The sequence below is a fragment of the Apostichopus japonicus genome, chromosome 11 (genome assembly GCF_037975245.1).
Source record: "Apostichopus japonicus isolate 1M-3 chromosome 11, ASM3797524v1, whole genome shotgun sequence".
NCBI classification, from domain to species: Eukaryota; Metazoa; Echinodermata; class Holothuroidea; order Aspidochirotida; family Stichopodidae; genus Apostichopus; species Apostichopus japonicus.
Genome location: NC_092571.1, coordinates 9,433,985 through 9,450,813, shown reverse-complemented (window position 1 = coordinate 9,450,813; position 16,829 = coordinate 9,433,985).

Sequence of the window (16,829 nt, the reverse complement as noted above, 5' to 3'; positions counted from 1 at the left end):
CTATCTAAGCGGAGCGCCACCATCGGTTGGCGCGCAGCGTACCAAGAAAATTTCAGATTTCAATACCTGCCAGATCGCTGGAGATGGCACTTGCCAGGCTGGATAGCAGCCATCTAGTTGCGTGATATCGGGTGAAAATTACAAATTCGTCACTCAGGAAATCTGCAAGAAAGTTCATGCGACCTTCATTTTAGGTGGATTATTTCTTTTATTAGTGATTCCAATTGACATGAACATTAGAACCCAGTGCAAGTTGACAAATGATGCGGCGAACTGGAACCCCAGCCCCATTTTGCCCTATGTTTTAGGATAGAATACCTCTCAATTGTTCGAACCCATGACAACTAACAATGTGTGAATAAATTGTATCGTCAGACTTAGAATAGGTCCCATGTGAGTGGTGGCTAAAGTGATGAAGGCATCCAAATAAATCAGTGGTTGTTCGTTGGAGTCCTCACGCAAGTTACCTCGGTTGCTAGGTGGATCTGCATCTTGAATCGGGTGAATTCTGGTCGGAGCGTACTATGTCACCACCTTGTAATCAGGAACGTAGCTAAGGCCTGATGATTGAGGGGGGGGGGGTGTAGTGGCTGAAAATCCAACTGGATGGGTTTAAGCCAGAAAATTCCGACTGCTGCTTTGTACCCCCATCCCCCTCCCCACCCTCGCGCTACTCGTCAATGATACGGTCAGTGTCAGTCAGACACCCAATCTTTCGCGACTGCACTTTTGTTCCGAATTTTTTTTCGATACATTTGTACCCACTGGCACTCATTTCACAAATTTATTAGCCCCCCACCCCAACCAAATATTTTTGTGAAATTTCGGGCAAAATGCTGATAAATTTTCGGGCACCTACTGAAAGAAAGATAATTTGCAATGTGTTTTCAGTAGTTAAACTGATATTATTATTACCATTAATATTGTAACGACTTTCAACTATAATTCTAACCAATATGGAAAGGTAATAAGACGGAAATGATTGTATGTTATTTGCATGCGATGTAAAAACCGATGCATGTCTATATGATATGCATTCACATTTGGAACGCGCGCGAAAAATTTTGGTTATATTTTTCGGGCAAGTCGTTAAAACACCCCAAATCAAATTGGCTCCTACGCCTATGACGGTAGTTCTATTGGCCTTTTTTTTTTGAGTATTCAAAATCATACGAAGTTTTGTACGGTGGAGTATAAGAATCGCGAGGTACAATTTCTCAAAGTGGCAAGGAAAACGTGGTCAATATGACAAATTAAAGGTAAATTTTGACCGACATTTTTCAATTTTTAGGTCATGCACAATCACAGGAATAAATGAATAGGCCTAGATAAACTAGAGTGCGACAGTCGGAAATTCCGACTGTCGCACTCCAATTTTCCATCTATCGTCAGTTTGACCAAGTTTGGGGTGAGACACTCCCACACCCCCCTCTAGAGACGTCCCTGCGTGTACCCAGTGTTCTCACTGTAGAGTAAACTCAACAACAAGGTAACATGGGATGCGCTGCCACGGAATATGCTCCCTATTTCATTTCCCCAATATTAGGGAACGGGCACCGTCTTTGAAACACCATCTACAACTAAACAACCACTATGTACAAGCTTTGGCTCTAGCTATGAAGTGCTGTCTCCTATGATAATGACGGAGTGCACTAGTTTTCAACTGGAATCGCCCGAAGATGCCACGTCTGTAATCCGAGAAACCAACGAACTTCTCTGCTAACTCCTCAGGCTTCAACTGGGCTAGACGTTCGCGGTGAATATAGCACACCATCACATGGTTCAGCCTCTGTTGAGTCATGGTGCTCAGTAGCCATGTCTTCAAACGCCTCAAAGCACTGAAAGATCTCTCGGCTTCCGTCGAACTGGCGGAGGAGACGAGGAGCAACCACAAGAGAGCTTCGAATTCACCAAACATATAGCCTGTACCGCTGGATTCATCAACTTGAATATTTGTCTATACCCTTCAACCGACAACGACTGGAACTGGCCTCGAAAGAAAGGCAGACTAAGCTTAAGATTGTCGGAGAGCTCAGGGTATACTCACGAGATCTGGGTGGAATTCTCCATTCAGCAACATTGAGTGATATTCGATGATATGAATCCTGAGATGTGTAAGTCCTAACCAAATAGAGACACGACATTACTCTTTTCCAAATGTGTGGGGGGGACATTTGATATTGTTTCCACCCCCCTGGATTGACACCCATGTCCTTTACTCTATTTAATTTGTTTCGGGAAATTATTGCCCTCATTTTGCTGCTTAATCCTGAATGAGAGACATCCATCACGGTGGATTTGTTGCTATTACTTCAATTTCACTTCATCAGAATCGGCAAGGTTTTTTCGACCGATTCGAGAATTAGGCAAACTGTGTGACAGTGTCTCCTTGATAGCATGGTAATGTTCATTCTTATATTAAAGACATTTAGAACAAGAAAGCAACACTTTTGTTATATACCTGAGGTAAATCGTTCATTCCTAGTTTATAAGCAAACATACATCTGGTAAGAAGATTAGCTATCTGTAAAGCTAACGCTGCCTTGTATCGGTCTTCACTCTTGACCAGGTATCGCACCTGCGAAAGAAAAGTGAGAAATCAACTGGTCAGTGACCGTTACAGCTTTCAGCACTTGAGGTGCGGGAGGGGGGGGGGGAATCAAGGGAAGTGGGAGGTGATGCTCCAAAATTGTATCAATGTTTAACTGCACTTTATGGAACAAGCAGCGATAAGCTTGGTTGTTCTTCCTTACATCAGATAATGACACATTCTATTTTATTCAGCATCTACCAGATTCCAACCTGACATTGAGTTTTACCACCACAAGTATTGCAGTACATTTCTAAATCTACTTTTAGTTTCTTTATGTAATTTACAATAAAAGTAATCACCTTTGCAAAGAACCATGGTCGCAGAGTAAATTTGTCCGAGTCTAGGGACAACACAGCTTGTTATTACCTAAAAAGTAATATTAAAAAACCCTCCTGCTTCACCTTACACAAACTAAAACCGTAGACACAGATCGTGCTCAGTTATATCACTTGAGCGCTGTCATTTTACCACCATTGTTGGTCGTACAATGACGAACGCAAGCTCTTTTAACTATGTTTGTGTCTAGATATAGGTATTTACAAGGGCGGCGGAACCGGGGGGCACGTGCCCCCCCCCCCCACTTTTCCTCAGGTTAAAAAATGTGCCCTTTTTCTACATAAAAATTGAGGTGTCTCAAGTTAGCAAGAGGCCAGGGAACCAGAATGAACACTCGGGAAGGGCCGTTTCCGGCCATTTGAGGGGTTTGTAAAACCAAAAATTTTCTAGTACACTCCGCGCCAACTGATGGTGGCGCTCCGCTCAGATAGTCGTGCATACAACTTTGCAAATCCTGGCTACGCCCCTGACTTTTAATGAATTTCTGTGAGTCAAACTCAAAGCTATTTCGAATGGAAAAAAATTGTTAAGATGTTAAAAAGAAATAAACTCTAATTTGGAAGATTCCTACATTAGAAACTAGCATGATTTCACCTCATTTTGTCTCAAAAGAAAACTTGTTCCTAGTTTCCCAATTTGCACATTGGTTATTGCAGTGCTAGTATGCATATTTTCCTTGAGGGGGGGGGGGGGTGTTGATAGAGTGATGTGTATACACAAATAAGAAAATACAATAAGAGTTATAAAGGGTAATAAATATAAGGCTGCATCAGTCCAATCGAATTTCTGCAAAGTGCCCTTTGATGTCGGTGCCCCCCCCCCCCAGAATAAAAGTGCTTCCGCCCTTGTAATAGTGGGGCTTACATATAATGACAACTTTTCCACTGTATTGTAAGAAGAAAAGTGCACCCACAGGACTATCAGGGGCGTATCCAGGATTTTCTAATCCGGGGGCGCGAATTACTATCTAAGCGGAGCGCCACCATCGGTTGGCGCGCAGCGTACCCAAAAATTTCGGATTTTGATACCCCCCAGATCACCGGAAATGGCACTTTTCGGGTTTGAAATGACCAACCAAATTTACACTTTTGCCTGAGAACCAAGAATTTCCCAACAGTTTTTTTTTTCTTCCATAAGCGTTTTGAAGATTGACACCAGTCATACATACTGTTCGACCTCATTGCATCATCTGTGGATCATTGCTTTTTGTAGGTGATTCTAAAAAATGTTCGACCCCATATGTAACCCATGCTGAAATTTACTCCGTAATTCCATAGTATATATTACTAGTATCGTGTGGAAATATGATGCGCGGGAATCTACTTTATATGTAATACCAAACACCCACACCATTTCCTTTTTAGGCCTTCTGCCTACGCTTTCATCATTTGTCCTATATATAAACATGTTGACTTAAGTGCTACAGGGAATGAGTATATCAGCTGCTGATATACAATTTGCTGGGGTTTTTCAACTCTGCGAAAGTAGTGAAGTCATGAACAGTTCCCTAGGGTGGTACTAAGTACCTGTATCCACGTCTGATTTCGGAAACGAGCAATTTTCTGAGCAGGAGAAGGAGAATGATACAAGCTGTCATATCTCAGAGAAAGCAACCAACCAACCAACAACCAATTTCCGTTAGTTCAAATTTAAGACATACTTTTTGACATTAATAGTTGTATAGAGATAGAGGGGGGACGGGGAGGGGGTGTGTAGGGGGTGATAAGATATTAGAGAACGTATGCCACCTAAACTCTCCCAACTGTTATTCAAAAACGTTTGGTATGTTATTGAGATGTTTCTTAGCAAATAACTTGGAGACGACTCGACCTCCTTTATAGATGATCCATCTATAACCGCTTCGAAATGTACAGTTAGGTTAGTTACGTTACGAAATTATGTCAAATTAAGCCCAGTTATGAAAACGGATTTTCTGATCATAAAAGTTTGTTTATCTACAATTATGTCGGCTTTGACAGAAAGTGAAATTTTCTGGTAAAATTTCTATCAAATTGTTGAATCACACGTGGTAATGTGAAAACTGCATTTTTTTTTTTCGTTGAATTCGAAACATCCTGACAGAAACACATTGCAAGGTTACTCAAAATATAAGGTATCTGATAAGAATTTAATGTGTGACGTCACTCAATGAAACGTCGGGCAGATTGAAACGAGACGGTAATATTATCAAAGATTTACCCATTCAAACAGTAAACAAAACCCATCAAATTCGTTATCACAAATAATTTGTGTGCGTGTGTTGTCTGAGTGTGTGTCGGTGTGTTAGGATAAATATTTCGGTGATTTGAATTCTTTCTGGCGGGATCATGTCTTACATATGCAAAGTATACTACTATCTGTTAAATTTCAATTGTAATCTTAGCTACAAGATTTCTCTTTTTCCTTGTCAACTAATTTGGAACAATAGCAGGATTCAAGTTGATAACAAGCCAATAATTGCTTACCATGCATTGGAGTGAGCGTGACACATTTGCTTGTTACCAAATGGTAATACCAGTTCCTATTACCATGGTTATACGTACATTAGTTTAACCCCTCACTCATTCGCACAAAAATGGGAGAATCCCTGCTAGGGAGAATCCCCACTAGTGAGCCTCTGCCAATCGTAGTTCATGCGATTGAAAGATTAAAAAGAGGTGGGCCACGGTTGTAATATTCACTTCCTTTCGATCTAATGTCGTTAATTTTAAATCCATAGAAAGGATCAAGCTGCATGTAAAGCTCTTTTATGATTGCATAGAGTGTTTATTTTCAGTTGGAATTTCTTACAAGAATGATTTCCCTTTTAGCATTCCTCAAAGAATACTTTGTAACATAATGTTTTTTCAAGATTCAATAAGTTGCATGAATAAATTTGGTCAGGTGATGAAATGAAAGTAAAGCAGAGTTCTGGATGCGCTTTGGATTAATTCCAAACCCATACTCTATATGAGAGGCGATTCAAATACCTCTTTTCAAATCAGCAGAAGAAGGAGGAAACTTTATTTTTATTCTGTTTATCGGAAACTGCAATTGAATATTTCATTGTCATAGAGATATAATATACAATGTTCATGGTTCAGTAACGTACCGGCAAATGGTATGCGAAGGAGGGGCGGCGGTGAAGGGAGGGTAGCTATGACCATGAAAGGGATGCTATTGCCTCCTTTAAATTATGTTTTATATGAGTGATTATAGCTGGATGTAGTCGACCATGTCATAGTGTTGACTTGTACTGCACATATAAAAGCTATAAAAAATATCCAAACCCCGTCCTCGTCACCGTCCCTTTTTCGTTACGATTCAGTCTTTCAAAATGCAACAATTGTAAACAACGTGATCAAGTTGGCTGCTAATAGATCTAAATTTGATATTTATAAAGATGATTCTAATATTTTGTATTAAGCTAAATATACACGTGTGGAACACAGTCGTTTGGGCGGGCGGGGTGGGGCGGGACCTATCCGCGCAAATGCCGCAGTTTCAGAGGATCAACTTAGCAGAGTCACTGCGCACTAAACACAGTCTTGTAGTTGACGAATTCCCGATCCCTGTGTTTCCCAAATCTACTTGCATAAACTCAAAACCCGTGAATCCTGTTTCGGGTTTCGAGTAACCGTGCAATTTCCAGCCATTCAGATCCTTAAATAAGATTAGTCACATGAAGTTAACGTGTTTGACTTAAGTATTGTCCCTTCCTAATTCAAAACGGTACTGACATGTGAATAGGTATTGTTTGATCGTCTGCATAGAAAATGGTTGTAAAAGAACACAACTTACAGCAAGACCTCTCTTGCGAGTATAATCTTAAGCAACCTTTTGTGAATAAGAAGATTTCACGGAATCCGTTTGTCTTTTACTGCTTGTTTGGAGTCATCGATAGTATCGGGGCATAAGCCCATTGTACATTTACGTCTTAGAAGGAAACGACATTCTTACTGCTTGCTGCAATGTAAACAAAGACAAACGTGAGCGTCTTGTTAATAAAGATATTCAGATCCGTTGTTCTAATGAGTAAAACAAGATGAATAGAGATTTCGTTGAAGGCAGTGTCGTTCACTGTTACCAATAGATTGTATCCAACCAACAATACTAATTTAAGCTCGTAGAAAGTTAACTCGTCAAATGGTTAGGAGGGTAGAGCAGTGGACTGGTAACCTGATGAACTGAGTTCGACTCCATCAATGATAATACACGTTTAAACATTCTTTTTCTCTTTCAGCAGTCCACGCTGAAGTCTTTATATATTAATTCAACCATATAATTCACTAGCTGATGTGATGGCCGATGCTGTTAAGAGGGTGACGAAAGACTCATTCCTCGTCGGTCGTGTAAATCGTGGCTAGGGTTCAAGACAGGCCTCTGGCGATAATACCTCTGGCTGTGGCATGGTGCTTTTTTTGTGGCCTAGGATCCCGTACCATGTCTCCCTTGTTGTCGCAAAAGAACCCGGGAGGATGTGCAGAGGGTCGGTCAAATTGACCAGAAGCGTACTAGGTGGCGTGCGTGAATCCGTGCCTTTGGCCAGAGGTGGTGACATCTCTGCGACCGGCATGCTTGCAGCCACCGTCCACTGAATACGTGGCCTGATGACGCGCTATTCTCCTAAAAGTAAATCTACGGATGCCTTTAAAAGCCATATAATTATTTTATATAAAAAAACACCCTGTTTCAAACTAGCGCCACCGAATTCCTTAAAAGCCGTATTTTTCTTGTTACTCTGAAGGTGGAATGAATTTTATTGTAATGGGTTATTTTAGGTAAGCCAAGCCAAACATTCAAACAGTCATGCGGTTCATAAGGGTCTACAGGAGCTTACTTAAACTCATGCTTGACATAAATGTGTTGGCAAAGATTTACACAACTTACACCAAAACATGCATTATATTCGTTTCAATACCAGAGACATACAAGCTAGCAAGACCATGAGATAAAATTTTAATATACATAGAATTCAAACTATATCACTTTTGCAATAAAACAAAAGTGTCAATATGGTCCCTTTCTAAGCCACAGTGTTGTAGCAAATTCTCATACCGGATAGTAGGTAAACATTTTCGGAAACAGTGATTCTTAAGAACTTTGTTTGAGATTTACAAAAAAAAAATACCTCGTATTATGTTTTGATAACTTCAGAAACAAAACTAACTTTGATATACCATGGACCGTTATAAACCACTGCGCTCAGGCTAGCTAGGGTTGTATTCCTATAACACAATTTCTTATTTTTTGTTTGTTTCTTGAATGACCCTTTAAACAGTTGAGGTCCACTAGTTAAAGTGACTGGACCTTTTAGTTTAGTACACAGCCCACCAGACTAGTTCCTCAGTTGCACTACAAACTCAATAGGCAAAATTAAGATTATATGGTCTCAAATGACATGTTTATAATTATTACAAATTTATTAATGACAAATGGTGTTAAATGCCATCCAAGGGTGCTCTGTTGTTTAAATGAAGTTTAACGAACGTATTCTGGTTGACCTCAAAACCAACGGATTAACATTAACTATAAAAACTACCACGAGGAGCCGACGTCACCATCAAGTTAGCCTAAACGAATATTCCAGAAATAAGTGTCGTCAACGAAAAGCACCCAGGAAAACCAAACCACCGAACGTCTGATCCGCTCTCAACCCCAGTCCCCTTGCATCGAGACTGTGACTGTGTGATCGTCAGGTGTGTATCACCATTCCCCTCGAAAGAGAACAGATACTACACATGATCTTCGGGGATGTCTTCAACTCTTCAGTCGATCTGTTAGTTGAACTAGTTTGATCTCGGAAGAATGTTATCCGATTCCTTGTTCTTTATTCTATTTGTTTCATAAGTCAATGAATTGCATTCTGATGAACAATGAACAATGAACAGATGAAGATAACTGCCATTTCTGGAATACCAAGTACTCCCCGTTATGTCGAACACGTAACTCACTAATGGACTTTATCGATACTTAATGACGAACCACATCTGCCTTATTTGAAACAAGTTTATAACAATTGAGGTTAATGCCATTCAAGTTGTCCATTTGCTTTCATACTTCTCAAACCTGTACGACAAGATATATGAGCAGTCGAGAATGCACAGTGAACGTGTAGCGCTTTATCGGCTTCCGGTAACACGTATCAAACATTCAATTGATGTATATTGTTACGTGACCGTTCTCATACTTAATGTGGAGAACAGATCACGTGACATAAAAAAGGAGAACACGAGGATGAAAGTAAGTTTAAAGCATTTAATAAGCTATTTACATGGCAGAACAAAGTATAAATATGAACATAATACATAACTATAGTTTCTTAATTCAATTAACGTCTTTCTGGACTTGGAGAGCCGGGGGAGAGTTTCTGCTTATTTCTTGAGTTACCTTAGTGCTAGGCGGATAGTGTCCAGGTTTGCTTTAGAAGTAGTTCGGCTGGATGTAGATAAAGTTCAGGTAGAGCGACGAGAATCCATTAGAGTGAGTAGGTCGGAGTTCCGACAAAAGTATAGAGTTAAAATATATACTGTGTTTAAAATGGGCACAGTAATCAAGCCAAGGAACCATCAGAGGTGTGGCGACAACCTCTTAACGGAACGAACGGGGAAAACTGAGAGGGCGCTCAATCGGGCGTCTGCGGCTTTTATACCCGGAGTGTAAAGGAATGTTCCAGTAGGCTATGAATATTCACGAAGTCTGCGAAACACTTTGTTGGCGAGTTCCAGTTATGTAGAATGCGTGAGCGCATATGGGGTCGTAACAATCGGAAGACTCGGAGACTTGAATGGTAACTTATATTACGTAATAGGGTAGGTGAATAAGTGGGTTACATAACGACATAACGATATAACGACAAAAAGACATTAAGCATATGGATATTAATATCCTCTTACTTGAGGTACGTCTGTGAGGCTCATTTGCTTTCATTATTATCATTTGCTGCAAAATCAACTTTGGTAGCATATTTTCTCGCAATCTGGGAAATCAAACTCGACCTCTTCAAGGAAACTTAAGGTCCCTGAAAAATCACCGTGTCATGGTATCCCCTCGGCAGTGGCATTGCTAGGGGGTCAAGGGTGGGGGCACGTGCCCGGGCTCCGGGTTTGGCTGAAATGGGATAATGTTAGTTAAAAAAATAAGCACTTTTTAGAAAAATACATGACGAAATTGATGTATGTCGTCAGGCATGAATATTCTCCAGTGACTAATAAGAAGCTGAACTGAATGTAGTTGTTTTTATTAGCAAATTTATAGATTGTGATTTCTTTTCAGTCCATTTCGACCGTTTTCTCTTTGTTTTATCCTGACTGTAATGACTACATGTCACGGAAATTCCGGTTATTTCAGTATACAGTTCCAATGCAGTAGATTTCGAAAGGTGGAAATATATACCACGACATCGAGCGAGATTATCTGCTTTGGCCCTCCTTAGTATTGAGCGCGATGAAGCAGTCATCATTAACTTTGATCATGGGCGCAGATCCTGGTGGGGACAGCGGGACGCGTCCCCACCAACTTTTTCAGTGGTGGGGACATGATATACCGTGTTCCCACCAATTTTTCTTGACCAAACGCTGCATTTAAAATTCCCCTGTATTGAACTTTGGCGCAGTTTGATCCAGCATCGTGCAAATGACATTCAGCAGTTCTCATTTTATTATATTTATCCACAGATGTTAAATATTGGACGGAAATTGTATTTGAAATTTTAATTGTATTTGTTTTCTGAGAGAGGACCCCAGACCCATCGTATACAAAAGTCTACTTGGATTATTTGTCCCCTGAATTTTTTACTGCAGACGCCCATGTATTTCCCCAAACTAAAGTTCTAAGTCATGAGATCTAAAAGTTAAGGAGATTTGGGAGCATCGTTGGGTCTGGGAAGTGTTATTTCCGGCGATCTAGGAGGTAAATTTGCCAAAACAAATCTTGTACGCCACGCGCAAACCCATGGTCGCGCTCCGCTTTACATATAGTATCAGAGAACAGACACGCGTCCCCATCATTATCCAAGACTGATCTGCGCCCATGACTTTGATCATGTTATTGACTTATTTGCTGATGAAAACTCACGCAAAATGCAGTTGTGAGTTTAAACAATGTTCAATACAAATTAAGCAACTTACAAGACGCTACTATAAGATCAATTTAGAGAATAAGAATAATAAGCTGTATGCGATAAATACAACATCCTTACAACTTAGGTTAATGGTAAAGTTGTATACAAAGTTGCAAACATCATAATGCAGTTTCAATAGTAAGAAAAAACCTACTATCTATGAGAGAATAATAATAGTTATTCGGGTTTAAATAATGTGTTTTAGACAGTTTACTTATTTTTACAGTGCATGGTACGGTACGGATATGCTTAAAGTCCATGCAACCAATATCAATTTATTTCACAATATTATAATTATAATTTTCTACTCCTGCACCCGGGCGCCAAAACCTCTAGCTACGCCACTGCCCCTCGGTGGGGCCAGGGACGATTATATAAGAAAACCCCTGTCATGGGTTCCAAATGAGCAAAATATGAGACTGAAAATTAAATTCGTTTACAATTCGTTATTTGTACAAGTGCATGGATATAGATCCAGTTATATTTTTGTATTACGCTGTTTGGTCAAAGTAAGGCAAACCCGGTCACGATGTGGTTCCAATCGTTAACCTAAAATCCAATGGCGTGCGCAAGGAGGGAGGGCGGGAATGTCCCCTCCTCCACAAGATCTTTCAATCGCATCTGGCTGTTTCCATAAAATTGTCAGCCTCCTTTACCTAATTCGTCGCTGCTACTGGCATCTGTTCATGCTTGTATATAAAATAAGTCTCTAATAATATATTTACATACCCATCTTAGAAGAGTATATTCATCTTGACTGTCCGTTGGGAAGATTCAGGATACTGTATCGTCTTTAAGACCTTGAAAGATAACTTTAGGGAGATTTTTTGTCTTGATAATAAAGAAAAAGAGAGTGCTGATGATAGTGTTTCAATATACATAGCTACTCCGGTTTTCTTGATCTTAAGCATTAAAATATGCTAAATCTCTGTATAGCTGTTTTAAGGTTAACATTGATGGTGACGTCATTTCCTCATTGCATATCTAAAGGTCCACTCTTCTATCAATTTTAACTTATTAATATCATATAACAACAGAGAGCATCGTTGGATGACATTGAGCACCATCTGTATATGCATTGTTAACATGTCATCTGAGGGCCATAAAATGTATTGTTTTTCCCATCGAGTTTAGTGTTACATCAGATGGAACTGATCTAATAGTCCAATAGTTAGACTACATAGTCCAGTCACTTTAACTAATGAACGTCAACTGCTTAAAGGGTATACATGAGGAAAAAATGAATACAATAAGGAAGATAGGTCTAATAATAATAATGATAAGAAGAAAAAATAAATAAAACTAAGTAAAAATTAAAAGAAAAGAAAAGATCTTCATTCCAGCCTGACTAAACTTCAATAAAAGAAAATAATGTGTGTATTATGATTCCAGTTCATATCAAATGTCACAAACACAAATTAAACCGTATATCATATAAATAAGTGTGCAGCAGATTATGAAAAGTTATTCAGGTGGGAGTTTCTTGTACCGTTTCAATTGTGTATTTTTCTTGTTAGTCGAGAATTCATAAGCAACTTCATACCACAAAATATAATACCAGTGACTTTCAAACCATTTTACCGATTTGTTTTTATGAAATTGAAAGAGAGGATTTTGACAACCTCGAATAATTTAAAAAATAAGATATAGATGCATTTGCAGTTATCATCATGCAAATACTGGGATTATCAACTGCATTGATTGCCTTCTTGTTTTAACCATGATTGGTCCATTGTGTCAGCAACCAGTGTATCGTCTTTACTATATCAAACTGATTCGAAAATCATCTGCAGAGGTTTTCGAGATTTACGGAATAGTGTCGGAGCCTTTACATTTCCCTTTTGTACGAAATACAACCTGATCTTCAATCTGTTAAGCTAGAATGTCCTTCCTACAGATACAATGGAAATTAGATCGAATTATAGCTCGGCGGCTATTTAATGTTTTTGTTAAGTTTAACGACATGAGGTGGAAGGTAAACGTTACAGAGAGACACTGCATATGTGCTATTTGCTCAAATTGTCGGGGATAAAATGAATGGCATCTATCATCGATGAGGCATGTGTGTGTAAGGTATCTATAAACTCACTGCAAGTAATCAATGATAAAGACAAAGCGTGTGTATTGGCGATTTGTATGGAGCCAATATACTAAACACAGTCGTTAGAGGTGACTTAACTAAAGGAGGAGAATGAACCAAAATGTGACGTAAGAATTATTCAGACAACATAAGCGTGTGGATCGTGAACCCCGAAAGGTTCAGCGTTACATTAAAACATTAAGTCCATTACAAAAGCTCAAGCGATCTAAGCATTTCCGTTTTATAGTAATGACTTTGCAGCACACTTTTCTGTACGAGTTTGGCCAATTCTATATATAGCCTACTAAAATCGCGTGCCGGTAATTCACCTTCTACAGGAACGACGGAGAAGGGGGAGCTGAGGTGTGGATTTATTCGTCATTTTTAGATTTGCCATGTCTTAACATGTATAATAATAACCCAGGTAGATTATTGAAATTCGAGTCAATGTTACAAGTATATGACTGCATAGCACATTTGTGTATACCCTGTGACGTCAGTGAACAGAATTGTCCACAGTGCTTAAGATATCGACCCGGTTAAAACTGTCCGTAGTTAAAGCAGCCCTTGGAGTAAATGGTGATAAAAATTGCCCATATTGCTTCACCCTCGTATCCTCAAACCACCTTACCCTGCCCCACCCACCCCACCTCCATCCTCCTAAAATATACCTCTTGCTTTGAGACTGCTCATAACGATTGCAAATATAGGAGAGAAATTGATGGTTGATGAATATTGCATCAACCTCCCTACACCCGTAAGCAGGGGCGGACTGGGTCTTAAAACCGGCCTGGGCATTTTCTACCTATAGACCGCCCCATTATTCATTGATATGCTACTTACATAGTGATCGCCGTCCTGGGGTAGGGAACTTAGTTAAGTTAAGATGCAAAATGGTGCTATATTTCTCAATTTTGTAGGTTACAATCATCTTTTAAAAATGACCCAAAAATAATTTTCCAGAAACGACACTTGATTAAACTGTGGAAAGATAAAAACGTAAACAAAAATATAAGTTTTAGACTGGAATCTATTTAGTTTTTCAAGCATTTTGTGACAACATGCTTGATTTTTTTTTTTAAACCTAAATAAAATCCATTAGCACGGACGGGTTGCTAATAGCACGTTTTTTGTTACGAACTAACAGACTATAGCTTACTAACATGGTGATTTTATGAGCTGATTCCCACAGTTAAAAATATATATCTACACAGCCCGTCTGTATTCTATTATAACTATACTGTGAAAATGGGCTGTAAATTTCTACCAGGCTCCCCAGCCCACCGGCCCACCGGGCATTGCCCAAATGCCCGTGTGGCCAGTCCGCCACTATTTATATCAATTATTTTCATTGTATTATATTAATTATTTTCATTGTGAAATGAACATATTTTGGAAACGGAAAAGTTGAAAGCCTAAGAATAACATGGGGATATCAGAGACCTTTGATTATTATTATTATTATTATTATTATTATTATTACACGAGATTTATATAGCGCCTTATTCAATTAAAAAATTGCTCTAAAGCGCTTTACAGCAAAAGATAAAAAATTTGTTAAAAGTAAAAAAAAAATGTAAAAAGAAGTTAAAAAGGATATAAAAGTTAAGATTGTATAGAAAAATAATAATGTTAAAACATAAATAGAAAAATAAATAGAAAAATTATGACTAAAATACAATAATAACACCTAAATTAAGTATGTACAGCAAGTATAAAATAAGTACATTAATCTGTGTTGGCAGCTCTGAAAAACAGTGTTTTAAGTAATTTCTTGAATTGCGTTAAGTCTATATGAATATTGCATATGATTACAACTACAAGAAATTATATCCAAAGTAAATGAAGGGATATAATCATTATTAGCATTACAATATCTTTTAAGTCACCCTTTGTGACTAAATAAACTTTCTTTAGAGACTGGCATTCTAGTGCGGATCAGTACTTGAAGTCAAGGGCGTAGGAACCGGGGGGCTGAAAAATGTGGAGGGGCGGAAGTATCATTCCGCCCCCCCCCCCCCCGCTCCGCAAGTCAGAAAATCCCTTTTTCATTTCCAAATGAGTAAAAAAATCTCATTTGGAGCACCAAATTGCATCTAAGGCCAGGTGAAAATACAAAATTAAGTTTACAAAATGGAGTGGGTGTTGAAGTGTGCTATATTGCACCAAATTGCATCTGAGGCCACCTGGAAATGCCAAAAATTCCAAAGGGGAGGGGGACACCCCCTCCCCTTAGACCTTCCCCCAGGCCGGCCATCAGTCCTCAGCCCCCCCCCCCCACTCAAAAGTACCTTCCTACGCCACTGCTTGAAGTGTTCTTTGATTATATTATAGTATATACGAAGAAATTAAAGATATTATTAAAAAGGCATTCATGAAGGATCGCTGCAGGCTTTATTCTGCAGAAAAACAACAATAAATATTTACAAGTTTTAACGTAATTCTGCTTTCGTTTTTGTCTCTTTTTTTCTCTATCAAGTAAGTCCTTTGTCCAGTGGAATCACTCACAGAAGTGGTCGACAGTGAAATTCATCTCTCAATGGCTTCCTTAGAATGCAGACCAAGGCTATCATCCATTAATCTATAATACTGTACTTCCTTAAATGATTAAATGTCGCAATGAATAGCAAATCTTATATGATTTGTAGCGGTAAGGGACCCAGATACGCAAGAGCCTGCCCAGAGGCTTCTGTTGTTCAGGGACTTTATAATTCTATTGATTAACCCTCCTGGGTTTTCTAAACAATACGTATGTCGTCCATGTGCCACGACAAAACCGACAAAAAATGTAGAAACCAATTATGTAATCCGAAGTCATTGTGTGCAGTGGCGTAGCTACGGGGGGGCCTGGGGGGCCGAGGCCCCCCATGAAATCGGCTGCCCCCCCCACTGCCCCCCCCCCCCACTGGGAATGGGGTAAAAAAATGTTGTAAAAAAAAAATAAGTGCGATTCACTAATATTTTTTGTTCAATAATTTGGGAAATAGAGTTACACAATTTTCTCGTCTGCATCTGGTAGAATAAGAATAATACAATATCTGTAGTAATCATGAGAATGGTCACACAGCATGGCATGGCAATGGTCGATGCGACGATTGCGACCATAAACCACGAACCTTGTTGTGCTGCGCGATATCGATATCTGCTGAATATGTTCAGTGCTTCCACCTAGCGCAACAATCTATCAAAAGATTGGCACCGTTTGTACTGAGCCGAGGTATCAGGTATTCATATATTGCCTCGAGTCAAATAAATATATGAAGGTGCGGATCCAGGGGGTCCAGAGGGTCCGGACCCCCCCTGCTCTTGGCCAAAAAAAAAAGAGAAAAAAAAAAGAGAGAGAAAAAAATAATTAAATTAAACGCCAATTTTAAACATGTAGGACGTCAGAAAAGCGGTTATCCTCACAAGTCAGCCAGGTGTGTCTTTTCCGTCAAATAAACTATAGTGTGCACGCGTGCTACACGTGCCAAAAATGTCTTACAATCTCAATTTTCAGACAGAAAAGTTTCAAAATTGATGTGGTGTTCAAATTTTTTTGGGCGGTGAGGTTACAGAGCGGTAGGCTGCTAGGATGCGCTAACGAATTTTTCATGAGCAAACCCCTCACCCTTCCAGAATCCTGGATCCGGCCCTGCATCAAACAGTGGTGACGGAACGGGAGGGGATTGGGGGCTAAAGGCATTATGATTTTTGTATCATCTCAACTCATCTGGTAT